A 12,198-nucleotide genomic window follows, 5' to 3' on the forward strand; every position below is an offset into this window, starting at 1 on the left:
TTGTTCAGTCCAGAGGATGAGCTCCACTCAGCCACTTCTTCCTTTGTAAATGGAAGCTTCTCTGGGACCTGCCCAGGGCTGACCCTCTCCCGTTCCTCTTTGGACTCCTTTAGGATGACATCACTTCCCCCTGCTTCAGTGGTGACTGGCTTGAGTTATATCAGTTATTAAAAATGATCTAATATTTTCCTCTTAAATCTAGGGCCCTGGTTTGTTCTATGATTAAGCTGGTGATTTATTTATAATATGGTACGAGAGACGGCTACAGCCACTCTATGATGTAATCTAAGAATGACATGAAAACAAAATAGGCTTTTACATAATGAAAGTGTTCCTGTAATACAGTTTAGGGCAAGGCTTTTTTTCCGTTGAGAATAGAGGTGGATTCTTTACTTTCCCTCCAGTCCTTTCTTATCTCTGTTTTCCATTTGTAAGTCTTAAGGACTTTAAGTCAATTAAAAAAGAATCAGCATTTAAAACCCCACAAAGACTCTGGTTGGCTCTTCTAATCTCTTCTTGTCATCATCTTTGTCCCCCTCCCCCAGTGCTCTCCTTGGCCTCTGTTTTGGCTGCAGCTCTCTCAGCAGCCCTTAGCCTCCTCTCATCACACCATGGTCTTCACCATTCCTTTGCTTATGCTGTTCTTGCTACAGGAAATGCTTCCCGCATCCTGAATCTTCTTCGGCAAAAGGCAGATATAGCTCACTGGTTCCTACAGATAGCAAACTTCTTCAGGCCAACTCAAGTGCACCTCTTCCTCCAAGCCTTCTCTGAAGCTTCTGCCTCCTATTTAGAAACCCTTTCTCTGTATTTAATACCACAGCACTTAATACAACAGCAAGTTCCCCATCCCCACTGCAAGGAACACTGATAGAATATCAGAGTTAGAAGAGGAGAAAGGACTCAGGAAAACAGGGAGGGGGCCTTTGTAGTTCTGGTTCTGCTCCTAACACTGAGACACAGGGAGGTCACAGCCCATCTTTGAGTTTCAGTTTTCCTCATCTGAAGAATGAGTAGTTTGGGTTTCATTTCATGTGGCCGCATGGTGGATTGGTAGTGGCTCTTTGAGACGCTGTGTTGAGAAGGATTCTGAAGAGGTATCCTGACCGAGAAGGAAAGAGTCCGTGATCATTTAGCAGTGTCTGCCATGGCTGTGGGTGGGGAAGGGAGGGTGGAGGCGCACAGGAGGTCTCTGGGCAATTTTTGGACTGGATGATTTAGAGCTCTCTTTTTGTTTTACCTTCTGGGATGCTTTGATTTGCTGACTTTAAGTGTCTTGCCCAAGGTCACACAGGCAAGTAGTGGTTAGAATCCAATGCTCAGATGTAGAGATGGTTAAAAACTACATATTCTAACGCAGCCTGGCCGTGGGAGTTGAGAAGCTGGGATCAACAAGACTAGAGGGACCATGGTTTACCGGAGGCACAAGACTCCCCAAATTCTTCGTGTCCCTGGGGTGGAGTGGGCTCAGGAGATGCTCTTCACCTCTTTGCCTTCTTTGCTTCCAAAGAGTTATAATGTCTACAATATTCTAATTTATGTCAAAGGTGGCATTTCAAGGTCAAGGTCAGAAAGTTAGGTTACTCTGCCAGGGTCTTCTTCCTGGGTCAAGGCTCACAGAGTTAACCCATGTTCCTTTGGATCCTCTGTGCCTCTCTCCCAGACCCCAGACAAAATGCTCAGCTCTCCAAAGAACGCTTGAGCACTAGGTCAGCTCCAAAAAAAAAAACAAAAAAAAACAAAAAACAGTCCTGGAACAGAGAGAGTTAGAGGAGGGAAAGGAAGGGGGCAGTTTAGGATGTATGAAAGAAGGAACCAGAAGTGGTTAGTGTGGAGAAGAGAGAAAGGGGATGCATGAGGAGGGAGCGGAGTGGGACTCTGCCATGGAAGGGGCCATGAACTTGCTCTTTGTGACCCCAGAAGGAGTTCTGGGAGCAGTGGGTGGAAGCAGCAGAAAGGCAGTGTGCCGGAGAATGTTTTAGTATTAAGAGCAGACCACAGTGGCATGGGCCACTTCGGGCGTTAGGGTTATTTAGGTAGAGGCTGATACTGATGGGTCCTTGCAGAGGAAATAAGACGTTGGACTAGATGCCCTTTAAGGTCGTTCCTGTCCGGAGAGCATAGAATTTTCTATAGATGTGTTTTGTGTGCATTTTGTGTGCAAATTAAATAATTTCCATTTTAAAGCGAAGGCTTTATGGAGGGAAGTGATTCTTCTTTTCTCCATGGTCTTGGCACACAGAAATGCTGACTTATCTTGGGCAATCTTGTTTCACTTAGCATTATTGATGAAGGAAAGGAGGCTAACTAAGGATGTCTTAGTACTTGTTTGTGCTGAATGCAGTTTTGAGGATGATTTCTGAGCTTCTTTTCAAGACAGTTCCAAAGAATTCTGTTCTCTTGGTGTCCTTCAATCCGCTCCCCACCCACTGCCCCCTCCAATGTCAACAACTTGCTTTTTCTGTACTATCAGAGTGCTTTGTTTATACCTCCAGTGGAGCATTCACGTTGCTTTGCTCTGCTATGTAAGCAGATTTCCAGTCTTCCTTCTCCACGAGGTTGTAGAAGCTTCCTAAGAGCATAAATCCTGTCTTATTCCATAAGAGGACCCATGGTGCCCAGTGTAGTGGTTTGCAAATAATGATGATGACTCATTAACCTAACAACCATGTATTTAGCACCTACTATGTGCTAGACTATTCCAGGTGTAGGGAATAGAACCGTGAACAAAATCAGACAAACTTGCTCTTTGATGGGAACAGGCAACACGTAAATCAGTGAGTAAATAGATAATATTTAGGTTGTGATCTATTTTCAGAAGAAAAATAAAGCAGGTGAAGGGCACAGAGTGTGGGGATAACACAGATTTAAAATTCATTGGTCCGAGAAGGTCTTACTGATACGGGTACACAGGCACACGGGCCTGCAGGCGGTGAGGCAGTCAGCTGAAGAGAGGGGAAAGAATGTTTCAAGCTGAAAGAAAGCAATTGCCAAGGCCCCGAGGCCGAAGCATGCCTGACGCATTCCAGAAAAGTGAGGCGGCCAGCGTGGCTGGAGTGGAGTGACCGAGGTGAAGAGTGCAGGAGAGGAGGCCGCCCATTCTCATAAAGACAGATGCAACAACAAATATTTGTTAAGCACGTACTGAAGATGCTCAGCAAAAAAAAAATTGCCTTTGTGATTTAAAGAATTCACAGCAGTCTAAGAAAAGGATGACGAAAGTTTTTTCTGGCTTTCAGCTTTGATACAGGGACAGTGGATGGAGAGCTGGGACAGTACCGGGGGCAGCTCAGAACAAGTCCAGTTGCGGAGGGTATGGTTTCCTCCTGTCGCTCTCTGTGGTGGAGGACCCTCCTTTCTGAGTCTCTGCTCCTGCCTCAGGCGCACCTGCAGGGGAGGCTGGGGCCCCCGGTGCAGATGGGCAATTGCATGCCTAATCACCCATTCAGACACCCACTTATTTGTTTTCCACATGCAAATATGGGTTTTTTGCAGATGGATTTAATATATTTGTTGCTTCCCCATTTTATTTAAAACAAAACAAACGACCAACCATGTCAGTTGAGGGCAACAAATAGAAACATGAGTATTATACGGTCTTTGCTATGCGTGCTGATTACATGGCTGAGAGGAATCCTAGGCAAATCAGTCTTTTCTCTGCTCAATTTTATTTTTACTTTATAGTACTCCTCTTGCTCTCATTATTGTTTTAAAAAAATGTTTTAAGAGGGATGTGGTATTATTTACCCTAAATCATTTTCTCAATTTTTCAGGCTCCATGTTTTTACTGTGTGGTTTCCACGTTTACCTTTTTAGTTTCTGCACTTCTGGTCCATTGTAAAAAAAAAAAAAAAAAAAGGCATCATGGGATCTCCCAAGGCCAATAGCAGGTGGTTCCTACAACTTCTTTAGCCTGGAAATAAACAAATAAACAAACACAAATTAGAAGTACTTGCCCCTATTGATGCGCTATTATTACTTATCGTGCAATATCATGCAAAAAGTCACTTGCATTTATCTGGGAGCCTGTAGGTCAACACCAATATCAGAGAGAGGGCTTTGGAGGGTGTCTGTTTTGATGTCTGATGAAATTTCAGAGCTCTAGATAGAAGAATGTCAGAATTGGTAGTTAACATTGGCATTTATTTTATCCCGAATGCCTCACTTTACAGTTAGGGGAACTGAGGCCCAGAGAGGTAAAATGACTTGTTCAAGGTGTCAGAGTAAGGGGTAGAGATCATACTTGAGCAGCTGGAGCCCTGGCAGGTGGCAGCCTCTGTGGCCGGGGGATGAAGAGACTGCTGGAGCCCCCAGAGGATCTCATCTCAAGGTGAGGTCTGTGTGTAAAGGGGGGGCCATGTGTCCCATTTTTTTATCTCATAAGCTAATTAAAAAATCCTTTGGGTATCAGATCTTAAGCAGAGAAGCAGTGATTGGGATTGTGGATAGGAATTGCTTGCAGTTTGCCTAAATAACAAGTTTGTGGACTGGATAAGAGGGATGTTGGGGTGGATTACGTGTGTGTGTGTGTGTGTGTGTGTGTGTGTGTGTGTGTATGTGTGTGTGGCGGGGGGGAGAGAAAGAGAGAGAAAGAGGAGTGGGGGTGGGGAGGGAGAGAGAGGATGGAGATGAACAAACTAGGAGGGAGAGGGCAGACCACTTGGCAGCAGGAACTAAATAATTAGGCACAGGATTTCTGAGCCAGAAGGAAGTCTAAAGCTTATTGAACTGGACTGCTTTATTTTGTAGAAAAAGAAACTGATGTCCAGAGTGGTTGAGAGCCTTGCCCCCCAGTCATCCAACTTGAACTGAGTAGTTAGAATATCACACCGGCAACATCCTTTGATAGAAACTTTTATTTGAAAAAGTACCGATCATCACTATCAAGTCGTATTTACTGGTTAGCCAGTAGGGCCACTCATGTGAGAGGAAGCATCTGCCTTCTTAGGGGTTCTTTTCTCAGAGGTGGCTTTGCCAGGAGGAGATTGTCAAGGGCTGTGACAGCTCCAAGCACAGTTCTTCTCTGTTCTTGCAGCCGTGACAGACACCTACTCAGACGTCAGATGAACGCTTGACCGACCACCCCAGTGGCCATCTTCCAAACGATTTTCTGAAAAAGTAAGGTTTGGAGATGAAGGCCAGTTAAGTAACATTTTGTGGATCTTTTACATGTCCTTTAATGTAGGACCCTTTCACTTTTAAATGTTAAACGTTAGGTTGCTGGATTACCGGAGATGTACGCGAAGTCCAAGGTGATATTTCCGGAGGTAGCCTGAGAGCAGGAAGGTCCGTATGTATGAAAAGGGCAAACTTGTCAGGAACATATTGAGAGCGGGTCAACAGGTAGTGGCGGCAGGAATGATGAATGGTTCTGGGGACAGCCTTGACCCTGAAGGCCTCCAGGAGTCGAGTGTGGTGAGCGAGGGAAGGGACTATTGTTGTAAGACGCATTCAGCTTGCCGTGTCGGCTCTGTGCAGGGGCCCTCTCTGCAGCTGTCTGCCCTGAAGTACTCGTTCTCTTTTTCTCCTGCTGATACTTTGTGGCTTGATATAAATGCTTCCCACCGTGGGCTGGACAATGCCAGACACCGCCCGCAGCCTCTGTGTCCGTGTCAGACACAGCGTGTTGGGCGTTCAAGTGACTCCATCCTTATTCCCATGTCTTTCTCTTCCCTCCGCCCCACCATGCCCACCCACCTCCCCGCTTTGAGAAAAAAATCACCCGAATTGTTTGAAGGTTCATTTATGTGGATTTGTTTTTATTTTTATTTAATTTATTTATTTGTTTGTTTTTGGCTGCGTTGGGTCTTCGTTGCTGCACGCAGGCTTTCTCTAGTTGCGGTGAGTGGGGACCACTTTGTTGCGGGCTTCTCGTTGCGGTGGCTTCCCTTGCCGCGGAGCACAGGCTCTAGGCGCGCAGGCTTCAGCAGCTGTGGCTCGCGAGCTCTAGAGCGCATGCTCAGCAGTTGTGGCGCACAGGCTCAGCTGCTCCGCGGCATGTGGGATCTTCCCAGACCAGAGCTCAGACCTGTGTCCCATGCATTGGCAGGCCGATTCTTAACCACTGCGCCACCGGGGAAGTCCTGTTTTTATTTTGTTACTAATTTGTTTCCCGTTCATATCTGAAACAAATTCACCTTATGTGAGACCACATTATAATATACTTGAATTCTCTTTGGCTCTATGATTTCTTTTGTTTTTTCTTTTACTTAAAAAAGGGATTTTTCCTTCTCTCCTCAGACCTCTAGCTTTCTCATCTGCACAGACAATCTATTTTTGAAGACTCTTTAGGGAGTTGCCAACTTTGTTGGAACTATTAGTGTAGAAGCAATTTGGATGACAGAATCCCACAGTTAACTTGCTTTTCTAGAAAGAATTTATTTTCCCTTTAGCTTCAAGGAGTAGCAGTGGGGAATAGGGCATTCTGAAAATAAGAAAAATGTGCCAAATGAGTTGCTGATTTCCAGCGAGGCACATGGAAAAAAGGTTTTGATTTCAGTGACCTCTCTGCTCGTTGGAAAACTCTAGGCTGGTAGATTTCATGATCCCGAGACTGAGTGCTCTCAATTACAGAGAGTGATGAGGGGAAATCTCAGGGTGGAGGGTGCTCTCTTATTGGGCTCAGGGCTGTTACAGAGACATAGTGTCCTTTGGCATTAAGACACATCATTTCTTCCAGTTGGGTCATGTTTAAGGACTAATTCCACCAAATCCCCAAGTACTCGGAGCCCAGAGGGAACGCAGAGTGTTTGAAGAGTCAGCCTTAGCATGGATTGTGTTTGAGCGTGGCCAGTGGCCAAACTCGGTGATGCCTACTGGCTTTGTTCAACAAATTTCTTACATCTAGACACAGGCCTGCATCTTATGTGCCCCCCACCCCCCTTTTTGGTGGTGTCCCTATTTGATTCGTCTTGCATTTAGGTCTATTTGGTCTTAAAAATAACACACTAAATAAGAGGGCGAGTGAGCTGAGCTCCGACCCCAGCTCTGCTACAACCATCTGTGGAACTACCCTCAAAATTTTCATTTATTCAAGAAATATTTAAATGAGCACTTTTTACACATCAGTTACCTGAGACACAAAAAATGTGTAAGACACTGTTCTCACCTTGACTGCTTACAGTCGGGGATAGAGGACCAAGTCCAAAAATAGATCATGAAGTGACTTCTCCTTTCTGGTCTCCCTTTTACATATGGAAGAGTCAGAGCTGGGCCAGGTTATGGCCACGTCCTTTCGGAGGCTCACATGTGGTCATTTGTACAAAACTCATCAAACATCTGATAGTCACGTATCTAATTAAAAATTGACAGACATTTCCCTTTTCTCCCCAGTTTATCAGGGGTGATGTTGCAGATGAATGAGGAAGTATCTATAGAATGCTTTCATAAGCAAGTTGGAAAAAGACGTGCTATAACTTTGAGGCGTTATTATTAACGGAGAAATGAAAACAAGGGCTGATGTTTTTAGAGAGAGAACAGATGGTTCCTTTGTTTAGAATTTGAGTATAAATGAGAGAGGAAAAGAGATACTTGCCATATTGTTTAGGCCCTGGATGTGAGTGACTTTAAAATGCCAAAACAATCTGGTGAGGAAAGTCCCATGGATTCAAAATAGCTCCTACACTGATCAAACTATAATTAATTTAACAAAAAAATGACGGTAAGAAAAATCCTAATAAGAATTGCCACGGTGACAATTGACAGAACCTAACAAAAACTCCCATTTTTGTGTCAACTCTAGAAACTTAATTTTTCCTGTGTTCAGGACTTATACCACACAGCAGAACAAATTAGTGGGAACTGATTTAAAACTGTGTTTCTTTCTAAAGTCATCCCCGCCCCCCCGAGTTATTTCAGTTTCCCATGACTCAGAAAGGAAATCTTCAGGATTCACGAGAAATTGGCAATCCTCTCCCACCTTTGCTGTTGGAGACTGCTGGAAAAACTGAGAGTTGGGGCAGATTAACATGGGAGAGCAAACCTCAGAGGACATGGGTTGGGATGGCAGAAGGCAGGGTCTGGGAAGGCTCTTCGAGAAACTTGTGGACAAAATGTTGTTAAATGGTTTCTTTCTCTCTTCCTTCATTTCTTAATTTCTTATATCTGCCTTTGCAGTCCACAGTTAATTAATGTATCCTTTTGGTGTGGTCCTTGCCCTCCTGAGCTGACAAAAAACGTGGGCTGTGAGAATGAGGTCTTAGGCCACCAGGCCTTTCACCTTGTCTTAGGAGGCAGCTTATGTGCTAATGCCTCCTGTACAATGAAGACGGCAAAGTAAACTTAATAATCAAACAATAAAGCATGTTTTCTTCTCCAGCCCCCACATTTTTTGTAGGTCAAAAAACTCTGCTTTTGGGTGTGCTGTGCTAAAAAAAAAAAAAAAAAAAAATCAAATAATGGTAAATATCTCGTGCTGCTCTTACCGTTCTCCTTTGTCCATGAAATCGTAATATGTTGGGGAAACAAAGATTTCTGTTTCTTGACTGTAATTGTTGAAATATATATTCAGAGTTTTCCATTTTATGTATTGGCTGATAGCATAAAATAGTGTGACATGGTGTAAGGATTTTCTAATGGAGAAATGTCTGAGAGTATCCCTTGGGTGTTGTATATGCTTCTTAATTGTTTTGTCATCTTGACGAAGTTTCTTTATCCCTTGTCATTTCTTGATCTCTAAAGTGAGATTATCAAGATGATCTCCACAACTTTTTTTTTTTTCCTCATTAACATTAAATCCATGGTATCTGAGAGTTTTGGGAACGGACAGATATATCTAGGCATCTTCATGACCTTTAAGTGGAATGATGACCCCTTAACGCACGTAATCATCAGCCTCAGTAATTTTCAGACGCCTCTAGGAAGCAGACACCTTGCACTTCATTGTACTCATTTGTTTGTGATTAACATTCTCTGCCCTTTCTCATATCCTAAGCTCATGTTTTGAAATGTAACTATAGGGTATTCTTTCCCTCTTGCACTAAATACCTTGCTCAAAGTTATTAATCTATTAAGTGACAACAACATATTGACATCTAAGGCTTTTCTTTCATTTTACGGCCTTAGATGAGAAATTTTGGGGTCTCAGCCTCCTTCGCTAGAGGTTAGTGAACCAAGGCCTGGTGAGGGGACTCTGGTTGTCTCGTCACCTGTATGAACTAGAACAGGAACTGTAGTGATCTTATACTTTAAAGGCTGGACAGGAAAGCCTCTGACCTTCAGCAATCAGAGAGGCATGTTGGTGTGGAGTTGTGGGACGTCAGTGTGACTAAGCTCAAATCACCTGAGCTTTCTGAGCCTCACCTGACCCATGCGTGAAATGGGGTAATGACCTCTTTTCTACATGAAAGCGGAGGGCTTTCCAGACAACTTCTGGGGAGCTCTTCCTACCCTGGGATCTATGATTTTGTGAGCAAGTACCACTCCCAAGGTACTAGTTGCCAGGTACTTGGGTGGGGAAAAGAAGGTTGAGGCTATTTTCAGAGGCTTAGATTGCTTATAGACTATTTGGTAGGAGAGCAATACCTTTGAAAAGTTAAGGAACGCTTTTATATATTATGTAAGGAAGTTGATAAAAACGGATACATTTACAAAGTACCTTAAAGTCTGTCACCTTTTTTTCCTCTAGCCTGGTGAAATTGGTTTGTCATTTTTGCCATTTCATTTTTGTGGAAACTGAACCAGCGAGAGAAATAGTAGGATGCTGTCAGTGTCAGTCTAAGGATACTGTAAAGCAGCAGGTGGTTGAAGTTTTTCCTAGAGCTTAGGAGCTGCAGAGGAGTTTACAATCTTCCAGTCCAGTGGTTTGCAAGCCTGGCCACCTATTAAAATCTCTGGAGGAACTAAGAAAAAAAATGCCCTGTCCTTAAGCTGCTCACCTGAATTAGAGTGTCTGAGCTTCAATCTTATTTTAGAGCTGCTTGGAGACCCATTGATCTCGTCTTGATCTTTAACCTGTGTCTTTGGTGGTATCTTGGTAAATATCTCTCTCCATGGGCTGTCACAGCCCTGACACACAAGTGAAACTGCTGGAGGACCAAGAATTTCACCCAAACAACACGAACCCACTGGGAATTCTACTTGAGAAGGCTCATAAGTTCTGTGAGGCCTTAAAATAAATATGAAGGGAGAGAAGGGCTTAATATTTTTTACACTGGTACGTGCCTTCTTTTATGCTTCTAAGAACGTATAAAATGATAGCAAGGAATATATTTCATTGCTTTAATTGTTCAGGTCTTTTTAAAGTATGTGCAGTAAAATACCATTTAAGCTAACTGACCTTTATATTTTAATGCTTTTTGGAAAGGAACAATACCTAGTATTCAGCTGCAGTATAATTTTTAATTTATATATATATATATATATATATATATATATATATATATATATATTTTCCCCCAGTCAGCAGGCCCTGGTTTGGAACCAGAGGGCTAAGAGTTCTGCTGCCTTCCCAGATATTTTACCTGTTTCTGTTTAAACATCAAGTTCTATTTGGTTGATGGTTCTTGACCTCATAATGTCTAACCTTCATATCTTTTTATTTCCCTGTCCAAACTTATCCAGGAAGAAAACTGCAAGGCCTGATTCACTGTTTTTTCCTCCGGCTGGGAAGTTTAGGTGTGTAGCACATGTGACCTAATCTATATTTTGACAAAAAGAATGCTCCTTGCCCATCCCCCTCCCCAGCACCGTGCACTTGGTGATCCTTAACCTCAAAGGCCACTGCTGATAGATTTTAAAAAATTGATACTAGCTATTACCTTGTTAGATACAGCTCTTCTTCCAACTCTAAACTTGCTCTTTCTAGAAGGGAAATAGTACTCGGATTGCAAATGTGGTGAACTGGAATTTCAGAGGCTTGAATTGACCTACAAATCTTGTAATTGTAGCCCTGGTTACATATACACTGTGGCCTTGTACATGTTATGTATTATTTACCCCAGGAGTTTTAGAAGAAGAAATGATAGGATAATTTTCCATGTTAAGAAATTAAAATGTGCAAAATTCTTTGTGTTGCTATGAAACACATGGACACATATTATATAGAATGAAGTAGTTTTGACTTAATTTATCAATTACTTTCAAATCCTGTTAGAAAATAGAGCTACTTTTTTTTTTTTTTTTTTTTTGCGTTATGCGGGCCTCTCACTGTTGTGGCCTCTCCCGTTGCGGAGCACAGGCTCCGGACGCGCAGGCTCAGTGGCCATGGCTCACAGGCCCAGCCGCTCCACGGCATGTGAGATCTTCCCGGACCGGGGCACGAACCCGCGTCCCCTGCATCGGCAGGTGGACTCTCAACCACTGCGCCACCAGGGAAGCCCAGAGCTACTTCTTAATTGCTACATTTTTTCCCCTTCTCTTTCTCAGTGGTTATTACTTTAATTTAATTTTTTACTGTAAGTGATTTCCAACATAAAAAGTATAGTCCAAACAATACCTACCCATAAGCTTTTAAAATTTTTTAAATTATTTTTTTATTGAGATGTAGTGGATGTACAATATTATTTAAATTACAGGTGTAAAACATAGTGACCCACAAGTTTTAAACGTTATACTCCATTTATAGTTATTTAAAAATATTGGCTATATTCCCTGTACTGTACGATATATTCATGTAGATTATTTATTTTATACATAGTAGTTTCTGCCTCTTAATCCCCTACCTGTATTTCACCCCTACCCATTTCCCTCTCTCCACTGGTAACCACTGGTTTGTTCTTTATATCTGTGAGTCTGTTTCTGTTTTGTTATATTTACTAGTTTGTTTTATTTTTTAGATTCCACATGTAAGTGATATCATACAGTATTTCTTTCTGTCTGATTCATTTCACTAAGCATAATACCCTCCTGGTTCATCCATGTTGTTGCAAATGGCAAAACTATTCTTTTTTATGGCTGAACAATATTCCATTATATATCACATCTTCTTTGTCCATTCATCTGTTGATGGACATTTAGGTTGCTTCCATATCTTGGCAGTTGTAAATGATACTGCTATGAACATTGGGGTGCGTGTGTCTTTTCAATTTAGTGTTTTTGTTTTCTTCACATATATATCCAGAAGTGGAATTGCTGGGTCATATGGTAGAATACCCATATGCTTTCAACAGATTGTTAACATTTTATCCCATTTGCAGTCTCCCCTCTCTTTCTATCTTCTTCTATATGTGTATACACACACACACACACACAAACACACAC

General features: G+C 42.5%; 1 protein-coding gene across 16 annotated transcripts in view; it reads left to right on the plus strand.

The window, feature by feature from the left end:
* Positions 1–12,198, plus strand: part of LPP (LIM domain containing preferred translocation partner in lipoma) — a 700,519-nt gene that overhangs the window by 85,015 nt on the left and 603,306 nt on the right. Inside the window, exon 3 of one of the 16 annotated variants that reach the window (XM_032629897.1) lies at positions 10,561–10,614. The exons of the other annotated variants lie outside the window; for them this stretch is intronic. The gene's annotated coding sequence lies outside the window, so the exon portion shown is untranslated. The remainder of the gene's footprint in view (positions 1–10,560; positions 10,615–12,198) is intronic. 16 annotated transcript variants of the gene reach the window in all.

This window comes from Phocoena sinus, chromosome 4, assembly GCF_008692025.1.
Source record: "Phocoena sinus isolate mPhoSin1 chromosome 4, mPhoSin1.pri, whole genome shotgun sequence".
Classification (NCBI taxonomy): Eukaryota; Metazoa; Chordata; class Mammalia; order Artiodactyla; family Phocoenidae; genus Phocoena; species Phocoena sinus.